At 45.9% G+C, this 14959-nt stretch overlaps 1 long non-coding RNA gene and 1 pseudogene across 1 annotated transcript; both read right to left on the minus strand.

The window, feature by feature from the left end:
* Nucleotides 1-1485: 1485 nt before the first annotated feature.
* Nucleotides 1486-10547, minus strand: LOC147962538 (uncharacterized). The gene is made up of 3 exons (XR_015610954.1): nt 10016-10547; nt 9619-9778; nt 1486-1901 (listed from the first exon to the last, which is right to left on the minus strand). It is a non-coding gene; the product is annotated as an uncharacterized LOC147962538 (long non-coding RNA).
* A 3266-nt stretch (nt 10548-13813) lies between these two features.
* Nucleotides 13814-14959, minus strand: LOC147962539 (disease resistance protein RGA5-like; annotated as a pseudogene).

Consider the following 14959-nt stretch of genomic DNA (forward strand, 5'->3'; position numbering starts at 1 on the left):
GCCGACTATAGGCCCATTGGTCTACTCCACGCGATCGCGAAGATTATTGCGAAGGTGCTCTCCTTAAGGCTTGGCCCCCACATGACAAAGCTCGTTTCCAACGCCCAAAGCGCCTTCATCAAAACAAGAAGCATCCACAACAACTTTTTATATGTCCGTAACCTCGCTCGGCGCCTGCACAAGAGCAAAACCCCTTCACTTCTCTTCAAGCTTGACATCCACAAAATCTGATATTCTTGATGGTCTTGAACCACATCCTAATCTTCAAACACTTCACATTATAGATGGTGGTCGTAAAACTAGCCCTCCACGTTGGTTGTATGCCAGACATTAGCGCATACAAATGCTTCATTGCCTCCACCTAGAGGGAGTGTCTTGGGGCACTCTTCCACCTTTTGGACAGCTACTGCATCTCAGGGAACTCACATTGATTAGCATTTCTGGACTTCGTCAAATCAATCCTGGCTTTGGCGACCAAATATTTATGCGCTTGAAGCATATTGTTCTTGATGATTTGCCAAAACTTACCGAGTGGGGTGGGGTGCCTGGCACGCGTTCATTTTCAAGGCTTGAATATGCACGATGCAATAATTGTCCTGAACTGTTTGTGTTGCCCTTCCTGAACTCCTCTGGCGGTTCTTACATCAACCTGTCAATGCTTGATATTCTTGGTTGCCCCAAATTGGCTATCCCTCCCATGCCTCACACTCCCACACCAATACATTTTTCTTTGGCATGTGGTGCTGCCTCAAAGTTTTATTATAGTGGGAAGAAGTTGCGGATTGATGGGTATGAAGGTGAGTTGGCATTGCATAACCTGGATAAAATGGAGACTGTGAATATTAGAAGGGTGTCACACATTTCATTGACAGAGTTCAACAAGCTTAAAGCCCTGACAAGACTAGATGTTAGCCACTGCAGCATGGTCACGTGCCATGGACTCCAGGACCTCACGTGGCTCGAGTCATTGAGCATATATAGGTAACTGTGGGAACTTCTTCCGGTGGCCCGTGGGAGGCACCATCAAGCCTTTCCCTTCATCCCTCAGGGAGCTTGAGGTTCGAGGAGAGCCAAGCATGCAGTCATTGGCTCTCCTCTCAAACCTCACGTCTCTTGCCACTCTACGACTAGTAGATTGCGTGAATTTAACAGTGGATGGTTTCAATCCTCACATCACGGCCAACCTCAAGGAGCTTGTCGTCTACAGATGGGACGGAGATCATAATCCGCAATCTGTAGTACTCCCTCCATTTTTGTATACGAGGCCACAAACTTGGATTACAGGTACTAATGTAAAATTTAATGCCTGCTTTATAAGTCAACTTTTCTTCTTATTTACTGGAATCATTAATACTCCGCATACATGCAAAGAAACTGAGTGAAGGAAGTAGCTGACTGTCATTATGACTGCATGCATGCAAGTATTAAACAGGTTGTTAGTACGAGAAAATATCATTAATTTTGTCTCGATTACTGTTGGTGGCCTTGTATAGATGTAAAATGTATATTCCATAGTGGCCTTGTATATAAAAATGGAGGGAGTAGCGAATATTATCTCACAAATATTGCCACCTGCAACAGCTGCAGATTCATTCTTTTTCCAGTTAGAAATACTTGAAGTGGATTGCATGTCGGCAGTGCTTGTTGCTCCCTTCTGCAGCCTCCTTGCAGCTATCCTCCACACGTTACGAATCAGTTTTGATCATCAGATAGAAAGCTTCACTGAAGAGCAAGCGAAAGCACTTGAGCTCCTCACCTCCCCCCAGAAGCTAGAATTCCTTTGTTGCTATGCTTTGCAGTCAATCCCTCAAGCGTTACATGGCCTGTCCTCTCTCAGAAAATTACGGGTCAGCGAGTGTCCCAGATTTCGATTGCTGCCCGAACAGCACCTTTCGAAATCACTGCAAAATATTACACTAGTCAATTGTAGCGCAGAGGTAAATGAGGAATTAGCTGCGGGGATCAAAGAAAGATACCCTGATTTAAGGGTTCACCAAATGACCAACTCAAAGTAATGACCTATATCATGAGTTTCCTTGCATTGCTAAATTTCTGACCTTGCATTCTGCAGAACCATCACAGCCAACTGCCAGTTTTGCGGTTGGAATTCAGAACTATATTGCTGCATCCGAACAATAACTATTAACTGTCTTGATCTCCTGAAGGAGCTGCCCAGTCCTTCATCAACCATCTATGTCAGAGGTCAGTTGGTCGTTCTTTCGCTTCTTTCAGAAAGGGAAAACAAAGATCCGTACTAAAGCGCTGGCTTATTTCAGATATTCCCTGGTGTGTGCACTGGCTTCCCAGCGACTGCCACATCTTGTGTTTCACAAGAATAGCTTTGGGTGGAAGAGCAGTTGACTCTCTGGTATGTTCATCTCTCAGTAGTTAGTTTTGAATGATAAGCATGCTTGTTACTGACCCCTGTATTCTGACTTTCTGAGTAGTTCCTTTGCTCTATTTTTTTGTAGGTTTAAGGCAAGAATGTTTGCTTAGACGTTTTCCTGAATATGTCTCAACTCTCAACAGTCAACCCTACTTATAATACGTTTCGTGAAATATAGGAACAGGCTTATTATTTATGCATATAGTCCATGATAGCCTCGACCGCCGACTAGACTCACTGTCAACCTTCACAGTTTTAGTTCGTATTTAGCAGGTTGACCTGTTGACCAACGAGTCAAGGTAAGGACTGAGCAACAAGATCCATGATGGTTTTCGTTAATTACCTTGTTCATCATTTTTTGACCTTACATTCGCGACTTGGATTCTACAAAACAATAACCGCCAACAGTGAATTCAGAAAATTTCATTCAAAGCTCGGCTGTTCAATCCAAACAACAACATTGATGGATGCAGCTGCATCGCCGCCAAAATTACTTCCCATGGTGGATTTGGCATTCAGGACTTAATTGGTTGCCCGAACCAAACAATAGCAATAAGAGTAACATAAGTATCATCAAGAAGAAGCTATGCAGTTCTATTAAGACAGTTCAAAGGTCAGTCGATCACCCTTTCCTTCTTTTCTTCCTCTTATTCTTTAGTTTATCATCTCAGTGGTGGTGCTTGTTGCTCCTATCTGCAGTTTAGTTGCCACCAACTACTCTCCACACTTTGGAGTTTTGGAATAATTATGGGGTGGAAATCTTCACGAAAGAAGAAGGGAAGGCGCTTTGCATATGGTGTAAGCAGCACACCCTATTTGTTCCATTTTTGGTGGCATAATGCAACTATGTTTCCTCACAATTATCTGAACATCTCAATGCTAAAACAGGGTACGCTATTTTACATGCTCTTGGTCAGTCCATGGTACCACCCGCTGCCAACTGCATCTTGTGCACATTGTGAAGATTGCATCAATTCTTACTTAGCAGGTTCGCCAACTGGCCAACTCAATGTAATGAATTAAACCAATGAGTTAGCTAACCTTGCTAATTTTCTGATGTTACATTCATTACTTGGATTCCGCAGAACCATGATAGCTAACTGCCAATTTTGCAGTTGGAATTCAGAACTTGGTTGTTCTGTCCAAACTATATGACAGTAATAGAAGCATGTCTTTCTGTCCTGAAGGAGCTTTTTTCAGACCATCTCAAAAAGGTCAGTTGGTCGTATTTTTCACTTCTTTTAGAAACGGACAAAATTTATCCCTACTAAAGCACTGATTTGTTCCAGGCATGTTCCAGCTATCCACTGCGTGAGTTGGCTTCCCGGTGACTACTGATTTGTTTCACAAGACTAACAGTTTGGGTGGAAGAGCATCTGATCTTCTGGTATGTTTTACTTACTGTATGCTAGGGTGTAGGCAGCACCTTCTTCTCTCCACTTTTGTTGGTTTATTAAAGGGAAAAAATGTTTGCTGAGCTAATCAAAACACGTTTCATGAAACACTGGAACAGGTTGATTATTTGTTCATACAGTCCATGGTACCCGCAGCCGTCGACTACATATTGTGCACATTTGATATATGGTGATGTTTCACTGTCAACCTTCAGAGTTTCAGGTCTGAAATTTCAGATTCATCTATGGACCAATGACTCAACGTAACGACTGAGAGATTGTATCCATGATGATGAATTGAAATCCATTACCTTGTTCACCATGTTAGAAATATAATTGGGTTTAAGTTAGAGATAAGGAGATAGAGATAGAATTAGTTTAAACCACATGTAACTTGTCTTGTACTCCAAGTCTCTACCCCTCTTGTACTCCTATATATACCCTACACAAGGGTCAGATCAATACAACGTATAATTCTAGGGTTTTCATATTTTCTACATGGTATCAGAGCCAAGAGGTCTTGAATTCAAGACCCTGCCAAAGCAGTATTAAATAAAAACGATTCTGCGGCGTACATCGATCCCACGTCTAAGGACTAAAATACGCTAGACGTGAGGGGGAGTGTTGAAATATATTGCCCGCCTCCCTCTATCAGTTCGGACTTTTGGATGAGTTGGTTAAAGCATGAATTCAATATGAATTTCCAGTAGATTAGTTTCCTGTAGCCACCACCAATAAATCCCTCAACCCTTCAATAAATCCCTCAACCCTCAAATTCGGTGAGAAAGTTGTGTAAAATCCTCGTCCAGATCACTTCAGGCCGCATGCGCGGCTTATACGGCCGCGACTCAAGGCGGCGCTGTCTCGGCACCTACAGAGACGGCTATGGCGAGCTTGTCGTGGAGGTGGATGCACACACGCGCAGTGCTCCATCAACAGATGCGCACGCATGTGATTCATGCACTTGGCCATGTGCATGCGCAGCCTCCCAGGACGTGGGACACGAAGCAACCAGCAGCCCGAGGTACGTGCATGCACTCAGATGAAGCTTCAGTCTCGTCTACACGTACGCGTCTACGGACGAGTACTGGCGCCTTCGATCAATCGGAGCTCCGATCGTCGGCCATGCCTCCGGTTGTACACGGATCGTCTCTACATCGACTTCTGTTTCGGGACTACGCCAACAACGATCTGCACCGCGACGGCAAACTGCATCAAGCGATTGAACCATCTGCATCAAGCCCACAAATTACGATCTGCATCGACTACACTGCACGCGCACGGACGCGATCTCCACCAGGCCGACTCCATCGACCTCCTGCGCGCCAACAAGCCGAACTACACCAAGCCGAACACATCTACACCGAGCCGGCCTGCTGCAATTGCATCGACATCTACACCACCGATCGACACCTCTGCATCGACCCCGTGCCACTTCATCGACATGTACGACTAGCCCGTCCGCGAGCCAACATACTTCATTAACCACACCTACGAGAAGCGACCTCAATATGCACTGTTCACACGCCAGGCCGGTGTGAAACGAGATGCAATTCTTCATCGACTTCTTCAGCACGACACGACATCAACACCCCGTCGCCATGAGGGACGCCTCCAAGCGATGCATCATTGTCGACATGTCGCTGCACCGCCGACACTTCATTGCCAAGGTCTTCATCAACATAGTCTTCACCAACATCATCGTCGACACACCGCCACCGCCTCGTCCACAGGATGGACAACTAGCGTCCTCTGACAGATTTTTTCTGCAAGACGCGACCACGACGACGGCATCGACCGCGTCATCCACGACAACACAACTGCATCGACACGGCGTTACTACAGTGACGACCCTGCACGGCCACACGGTTCTGGCAAAACCGATGTGTGCTCGATGGGCTTCCTCCGGTCTTGGCAAAACCGGCGGACTCATCGCCGACGGCACCGTCATAGCGCATTTTTTTGCGCCTCCGGCTTTGTGCGGCTTCATCATCCACGACGCCCACACCATCGACCACGGCTACATCACCCTGACCGGCTACCTCGACATCGACCACACGGCTACGTCTACAGCAACTCATCGGCAACAACTCCAGTCAACAGCGTCCGCGTCGTCACTAGCGTCCGTGCCACTTCCACTGTGACTGCGGGAGGGAATAGAGGAGAAGGCATGAAGGCACCAGAAGGGGACGCAGTCACCGCCCTAGGTGCCAACCCATCAGAGACGCAGTTGATGATGGCGCGGCGGAGAAGACGACGAAAGCGCAAGACTTCAAATCCAGTCGTACTCGTCCGCTTCACTCCCGTTACGACTGAGGGAAAATGTTAGAAATATAATTGGGTTTAAGTTAGAGATAAGGAGATAGAGATAGAATTAGTTTAAACCACATGTAATTTGTCTTGTACTCCAAGTCTCTACCTCTCTTGTACTCCTATATATACCCTACACAAGGGTCAGATCAATACAACATATAATTCTAGGGTTTCATATTTTCTAGACACCATTTTCTAATTCTTAGGTTCGTTACTCTGTTTCGGCAGAAAGATTCACATCCAACAGTGAATTTTTATAAAATCAAGTTGGTACGCAGAAGTGACCACTCGCAGTGCGCCTCTGTCTTGGTGTCTTGACGGAGGGCTGCGAAATTGTGCATCATCGGCCATTTCAGAGGTAACTCATGGCATCAAGTGGTGGTTAAAGAAGTTACATCTGAAAATTGTGGGTGTTGCATGATGGACGATTCAGATTTTTGGTAGTACTAATCTGTTTATTCCAACTATGTCAGGCCAGGCCTGCTCCCCTCCCCTGTCGATGAACCCCAAACGACCCTGATGATTCAAGATAGAATAGAAGCATAGCGCCTCCCCTCTTGTGCAGATTACCGTTCAAAAAGGAGAGAGAAAACATCATTGAAGTGCGCGATGTTTCACTGGCATCGGTGAAAGCTTGAGTCCCAGTTTAGCACCTGTTGGCCAACTCAAAGTAACTAACTGAGGCATTTAAATTTAAATTAGACGACGAGTTCCCTTTGCCTTGTTCGCACTTCTCTGACCTTTGATAATTTCCTCGGATTTTGCAGAACAATTTGCAGCCAGCAGCCAATTTATAAGTTGGTCGTCCCGTGCAGTGCAGACAACAAAAGTAACCAGTGAGCCTGTGCCTTCAAATTTTTCGACGGAGTGCTGCGTAGTTCTGGATGGATCAAATCGAAGGTACTGATTACATCACATGTAGTCCGTGGGTTGCGTGATCGATGATTCGGGTTTTCGGTGCTGATTTGTTTCATGTTTGCTGCTGTGGCATGCATCGTCGGGCAGGTGTCTGTCTGTCAGCCTGCCTCCTTCATGACGAACCTGAAGACGTGAACCCTGAGGAGGAAGTTACTATGGTTCAGTACTGGAAAGCAGTCTTTCTTCGGCCTCTGCGACTGCATCCTCCTTGGCCACATTCGTCGTCGTCGGGCAAGGCCTGTGCACTGAACTTGGGCCAGCATCGCTGAGTTACCTTCGTCCTCCGCCCCCTGATCATCATGGCAAATCGATCAGACAGGATCAGCATCTGCAGAACTTGGCACGCAGTAGATAAGAGCGTGTTTGTGGACGATGATGATCAGCACATCAATTCTTCCCTACTGTAAACTTTACTCCATTTCAAAGGCTGGACTTCAACTAGTGCAGTTCAGCTCCGGCAAGCAAGCAACAACCTGAGAAAAACTTGTAGCGTTGCTGCTGCTTCAGTCTGGACAAATTAGCAGTAGCTTGTTAACCCTGACGAAACTGGAGCACTACAACTAGTGCAGTGCAGTTCAGCTCCGGCAAGCAAGCAACAACCTGAGAAAAAATGTGAAGAAGACCTGAGGCTCCAGACCTTCCAGTGCTATTGGGTTGGTTGTTTTCACCATTTCAGCTTTAGATGGAAATCTAGTTGTAACGAGAACCATGTTGCCCTTGGTGTCCCCATTGATGAATGGTGCTAACAAGTTTTCCCAACCTTCACTGTTGCATTCCCATATATCATCAAAGACAATCAAAAACCTTTTGGACTTCAATTTCCTGGTGATAGATTCTTGTAGCCCGTTCAAGTTGGTTGTTTGATTTGCACTTGTGTTGCTTTCTTCTTTTTCAGCTCCAAGCATGCCGTCATAGATACGCTTGGTGAGCTTAAACACATCAAAATCAGTTGATACACACACCCAAACCTTAACATCAAAGTGTTCTTCCATTCTTTTATCACTATAGAGGTGTTGGGTGAAAGTTGTCTTTCCAATACCCCCTGGACCAATTATAGGAAGAACAGAAAGGCTGGTTTCCGAATGATATGTACCAATGGTGATATCATCTAGTGTTTTCTTGAAAATAGTTTTCCTTCCGAAGTGTATGTTGGGTACTGATTGATCCCATGGGAGACCGTGTCAGGGTCACACTTGCTATGCTACCATGGTGTGGAATTATGTTGAGCAATTTGGAGACAGGGTCACACACTTGCTATGCTATCACAGACTTAATTTTCTTGGACATGGCCACTCTGTCAAACTGAAGCTTATCAACTGGAACGGGAGCATCATTACCATTGCCAGGGTTGGTTGGTTTATGTGGGTTCTTGGTAACAGCAGCAGAATCATCCACTTCTTTACGGCAACAAGAAAAGCAGGGAATCCAATTACCGACAGTGTGGCGAACACCATGGCCACCGTGTTGTGCTTGACAACGGAGGCCCTCGCCCAGATCCGGCACCACGTACTGGGTGCCGTCGAGCTGGTCCTGGATGATGAAGTAGTGGAGCTCGTCCAAGGTGTCTTCAGCCTCGTCGGCCTTGCCGCTGAGCTGCTGCACCAGCCCCTGCAGACCAGGATTGTCGCTCACCCCCCTCCTCTGGGCCTCATGCAGCAGCCCTTGCGTCAACATGAGATCCTGTTTTATCTTCTTGTAGTTGAGGCCGAGCTCAGAGCTGGCAACATACGCTCCACCAACTTATCAGAGAGCTTATTCACCACACTGCCGATGAGCCTGCCTGCGGCCCCAATCGCGGAGCGAACTGCTGCGCCAATAGCCGCCTCCATCATCTCCTCCGGCTCCGGCAGAATTCGTTTGGTGGGGGTGTTTTTAGGCGAGAAAGGCTGTGCAAAGCTGTTTGTTCGTGTGTCTTTGGTGGATGGATCCTTTTATGGAAATAGCTTCGTACTTTCTTCAATCAATAAGGAGTAAGGACAAAAGGTATGTGGTCATTTGCACACTGAGCCATGTTTCTTCTCTGTTATTGGGCATGTTAGGTGCTGAGACACAATGATTTGTGTTGCCTCTTGAATGAAGTATAATATTCAAAAGGCCGGCCATCCTCGACGCTTCGTTCTAAAGAGTAGCTAGGTGTAAAGTTGAGTGTGACAGTCATCGAATTCACAGTAGGACAGCAATGTAAGGGTGGTCAGCAACTTAGAATTAGCAAGGAATGATGAATTAAATATGAAGACTTGATCGATTAATCGGTGACTTATCCAGTTCATAGGGATGGAACTTTAGCTTTTGGTGGCTTGTTGAGCCATTGGAGATTAGAGACCATCATCAAGCTGACGCGGCCAACGGCTTGACTTGCACATATATACACAGTCTTCAGTTACATAGTCGTGTTTAGTTACTAGTTAATGTAATCTTGAACCATTTCTTTTCGTTATTGGTAATCCCTACTGCTAGTACAAAGGTAGGTCTAAAACTCGAGTAGTAGGAGCCAGTTGAGTAATCGAGTCTTCAGTCAAATTAAGGCAGTGGTAAAGTTTGCCGACGAGATTAAAATATGCTAGTACTACGTTCTTCTTTCTTGGTAAGAACTCGGGAGAGACTGACCTGGATTGACTGGGTGTGACCATCCATCCGCGGCCGATTGAGGAACGCCATTGCCGCACCTCCGGCCGGATTGGGGAACGAAGATGAGGAAAGCTCGCGGCGTCCGGCCCCTCTGCTGCCTTTGTCTTATGACTTGTGGACCCGCGCTCGTGGCCCTCCTCTGCCATTGAAATGTGCATATTTTTTAACCCAATTTCTTAAAAGTGCAGCTGCACACTATTATGAAATGGAGCGAGTACTATAAGCAAGATCTGAAAGCGAAGTACGAGCCAGTATAAAAAAAAAAACAGGAGCTCGAGGAGGAGACAGTCCCATTTGCAAATTAAGATGTATGTATTCGAGGAGTATTTGCTTAGGAAGAAGAGAGTGACCTGCAATGGCTCAAAGGAAATCGTACCGTTGCGGGCGCTAGTTGATGGTGCCTTAAGATGAGGGTCAATGATATTTCCCATACCATCGGCGAGCGTCTTAAGTGTGTACCTTTGACGGAGCTCACCCAGCTCCTTGGCGAGGTTCTTTTTTTTTTTTTTTTGAGGGAGCCTTGGCGAGGTCCTGAGCATTTTGTATGGCGTCAGAGATCTGATGGAGAGCCTTGCCTTTGCTGAACAATTTCTTGGTTCTCTTGAAGAACTTCTTGACTCTGTTCTTCATGTTGTTGAGGCCAAGGTCACCATGGCTGCCATCGTACATGCGGACCATGTAAGAGTCCACGGCATCCTCCCTGACCTTACCCGCCCAGATCCGGACCTACGGGTCCAGGTCGTCCGGTGGCACGTCGCCCACTTTGTGGAGGAAGACGTACATCATCTCCAGCTCCGTACGGAGGGACTTGACGCGCTTCTTCACCCGTTCGGCCAGGGTGAATTCAGCCACGAGAAGCTCACCGAGCTTGCGGAGGAGAGGGCTCATCGCCCCACCTGCAACCTCCATTGCTCTGCTCGATTGGATGAGGGTCGGGCGTCGGCAGCTCTCTCCGGCTGAGTTTTCTTTAGCTGCTAGTAGATAAAGGGCCTTTAGTCCCGGTTCATAAGGGCCTTTAGTTCCGGTTCTGAAACCGGGACTAAAGTGTCGTTACTAAAGCCTCCCCCTTTAGTCCCGGGACTAAAGGCCCTCCAGGTGGCCGCTGCCTGGAGGTCCATCTTTAGTCTCGATTGGTAACACCAACCGGTATTAAAGGAAATTTTATGATTTTTTTTTGAAATTTTTTTGAATTTTTTTATTTTCAAATTTTTGAATTATTTTAACCATTAATCTATAATCACCCCTCATCACTGCTCAATTTAACCTCTAATCTCTAATCACCCCTCATCATTCCAAATCATCTAACTTTCCGGACGGTCACCCATCCTCTCACTACTCTAGCCTGAGCACGCTTAACTTCCGGGTTCTATTCTCCCTCGTTTTCAAGTCTGCACTTGTTGTTTTCCTAACAATAGTAAGATGTCAATCCTATTAACCCTTATGAATTTAGCTTGAGCATGAAGTTACACATTTCGCTGTTTGAGTTTGAAACTATTGTTCTAAAAAAAATTATTATTTAGTAACACTAATATTTCTTGAATAAGTAGTTTGACCAGATTTGACCAAAATTCAAAAAAACTGAAATAATTATTTAGTATCACTACTATTTTTGAATAATTATTTAGTAACACTAATACTTCTTGAATAAGTAGTTTGACCATAGTTTGACCAGATTTAACAAAAATTGAAAAAAAACTGAAATTTGAGCATAACTTTTTTTCCTTTTAGAATTTGAGCATTCTACAAATTTGCAAACAGGCCGTAGGCCGTCCCCATCAGATGTGGATTTTCGTGCTGAACATTTTGATATATTATACATTTTTTTTCTGACATCGCATGCAAAAGTTATAGCCGTTTTACGTTTTCCCTGCACTTTTTGCAAAACATGTCCTAACTAGTAGATGTGGTAACATAACTACATCTCAAAGGATTTCAACTTTTGAAGTTTTTATCATTTTCTTTTGCTTTTTACAAAACTGAAAAGGCGATACACGGCGGGGGGGGGGGGGGGGGGGGGGTGGTTAGGGGTTAGGATTTGAAAATTGCACCATTAGTACCGGTTCGTGGCACGAACCGGTACTAAAGGTCTCAACCCCCTTTAGTACCGGTTCGTGGGACCAACCGGGACTAAAGGTCCCATTTGAACCGGGAGTAATGCCTTTCCGACGCCCTTGCCGCTCGAACCAAGACTACGGTTCGTAATGAAACCGGGATTAATTTCCTTTTCTGGCCTGAACCTTTGCCCCCTTTTCTACTAGTGGGTGTATTTGCTCCCGGATCTGATTTGTGCTGTGAACTGGGGAGTGGTGAGGTCGTAGTAACGAGAAGTGAGGCGAGGGTGAGGAGAGGTGTGTCGGTAGGTAGCAGGGGTCGTGTGTTTGGGGTGAATTATGAGGGGGTGAGGTAGTAGAGTTTTAGTCTGTGTGCGTGGACCAGTGAGCTGCTTATAATTACATGGTTTGGTTTAACTATGGGCAAGGGAAACTTGGACCATAATCCATGATTATTTGTTTCGTTGGCCGCCATAAAAAATAGCCAAACAAAAAAATGATCAATGGCATTCCTCTTTACTCCATGGCGACCTCGGCCCCAACAACAAGGTCGCCATAATCCATGATTTTTTGTTTCGTGTAACTATGGACTTCATTTTTCATATAGAATTAATCACCCACGAGTGCTACATTTTATCTAAAGAACTTGTACACCGGCACTTCAATGGCATTCCTCTTTAACAAAAAATATGCATTTGTGGGCTAGAATATCAACGGATAATATGTACACGAGAAGACCAAAGCTAAGAGTTGCATGTTGCATTGATCGTACTTCAAGCTATTACCTTTTACCTATAGCATCGCGTCAGGATCAATCAAAACAATATTCACGGAAAACGATCAATCAATTTAACCACAATCAGATTACCGAATAATGGAGATAGCCCACCAGGGGGCACACATCACATGGACCGAGCTGTGCATCCCTGAAGAAACTCATCCAAGGGAGGTAGGACCTCGACATCATCAGTGGCCTTAGTACAACCGTGTCAGCCAGCAACACACGGTGTGGAGCAGCCTGCTCGCGGAGGTGTCGAGTGCTGATTGCAATAGCTGTCGCTCGTCATGTCTGCTACAACTCAATAAACGAGGGCGATGATTTCTTTCTGACTTTCAAGCAAAATAAAGCACCTGCCGTCTTACCACGTCAGTTGAGATTTACACTAAGTTCATCAGTGGCATTAGTATGACCTTGGCAGTTGGCAACACACGGTGCCGAGCCAGCCTGATCGCGGATCTGTCGAGTGCTGATTCCAGTGGCTGCCGCTCGTCATGTCTGCTACAACTCAATAAACAAGGGTGATGATTTCTTTCCAACTTCCAAGCTAAATACTGATCACGTGATCATGCTGGTTGAGATTTACACTATGTTCATCAGTGGCCTTAGTACGACGGTGTCAGTCAGCAACACATGGTGCTCAGCCAGCCTGCTTGCAGACGTGTTGAGTGCTGATTGCAATGGCTGCATCTCGTCGTGTCTGGTACAATTCAATAAGTGAAGGTGATGATTTTTTTTCATGATATTCAAGCGAAATAAAACTCCTGCCGCCTGATCACGTCGGTTGATATTTACTGTGTTCGTTAGAGCCATTAGTATGACAATGTCAGTCAGCAACACACGGTGTCGGGCCAACCTGCTCGCGGATGTGTCGTTCTTCATGTCTGGTAAAACTCAATAACTGAGGGCTCGGCCAGCCTGCTTGCAGACGTGTCGAGTGCTGATTGCATTGGCTGCCGCTCGTCATGTCTGGTACAATTCAATAAGATTAGTCACAATGGATAGTAACATATGTGTGGTGGCATGTAACATTTCATTTATTAGATTGTAAACTCATCTTGTCTTGGTATGTGTGATGTTGCAGTAACTAGCTATGTTACCACATGCACCTATTTTCTCATTAATTAGTCGCCACATCATCTATTTTGTCTAGAGATGTGTGATGCTACCACCTATGTTACACCCACTGTGGGTTGTCTAAGTGAATGTGATGAGTTTTTCATGACATTCAAGCGAAATAAAATACATGCCGTCTGATCACGTCGGTTGATATTTACTATGTTCATTAGTGCCATTAGTACGACAGTGTCAGTCAGCAACACATGGTGTCGGACCAACCTGCTCGCGGATGTGTAAAGTGTCCATTGGAGTGGCTGCCATTCTTCATGTCTGGTACAACTCAATAAACGAGGCCGATGATTTCTTTCCGACTTTCAAGCAAAATAAACACCTGCCATCCGATTTAGATAACCAATTTTCTATGTCTAATATTTTATCAACAGAGAGGTGTATATATTAGCAAAGATGGAATTTATATTAATGAATTCATACCTCTTATCCTGAAGAAACATTCTCAGTTCATCGATGAATTGTTGGTTGTCCCTAACAGCTTCATTGATGTTTGAAAACTCAGTAATGTCAAGTCCATACAACATCTTCTTAAAAATCTTTGTGATGTCAGGATTTCGCGACACGGAAACAAACACTCCACAACTGAACTGCGCCCTGATCTTGTCGTACACCGCTTTGGCAAAGCTGGTCTTCCCCAATCCACCGAATCCAACAATAGACAGTGTCTTGAGTTGCTGCTTGGACTTCACATCCCCATCAAGGAGCTTTTCGATCTGCTCATCCCGGGTGGCCTCGATGCCTACAAGCTCCGTGACATCTCTATAGTCTATACACAGCCTTAAGGCGAGGATCAATGGCATTCCCCACACCATCCGCGTATGCCTCGAGCCCATACCTTTGACGGAGCTCACCCAGCTCCTTGGCGAGCCCTTGAGCATCTTGGACAGCGTCGCAGATTTGGTGGAGAGCCCTGCCCTTGCTGAACAGCTTCTTGGTTCGCTTGAAGAACTTCTTGGTTCTATTCTTCATGTTATTGGGGCCCAGTTCACAATGGCCGCCATCGTAGACACAGACCATGTACGCATCCACGGCGTCCTCCATGTTGTAGGAGAGCTCGCGAACCTTGCCCGCCCAGATCCCTACCTGCGGGTCGAGTTGCTCCGCCGGCACGTCACCAACTTTACAGAGGACGACGTACATCATCTCCAGCTCCGTAAGGAGGGACTTGACGCCTTCCTTCACGCGGTTTGTCCAGGGTGAACTCGGCCACGAGCAGGTCGTCGAGCTCGCGGAGGAGGGGGCTCATCGCCCCGGCTGCAACCTCCATTGTTCATCCTGCACGACTTCTATCTGTCCGCTCGTCTCCAACGGGGCTAGCTGTTTGCTCCGGGATAAGAATTGTGTGGTGCACTGGTGAGTG

This window comes from Triticum urartu, chromosome 7A, assembly GCF_056163025.1.
Source record: "Triticum urartu cultivar PI428250 chromosome 7A, HENAU_Tu73, whole genome shotgun sequence".
NCBI lineage: Eukaryota > Viridiplantae > Streptophyta > Magnoliopsida > Poales > Poaceae > Triticum > Triticum urartu.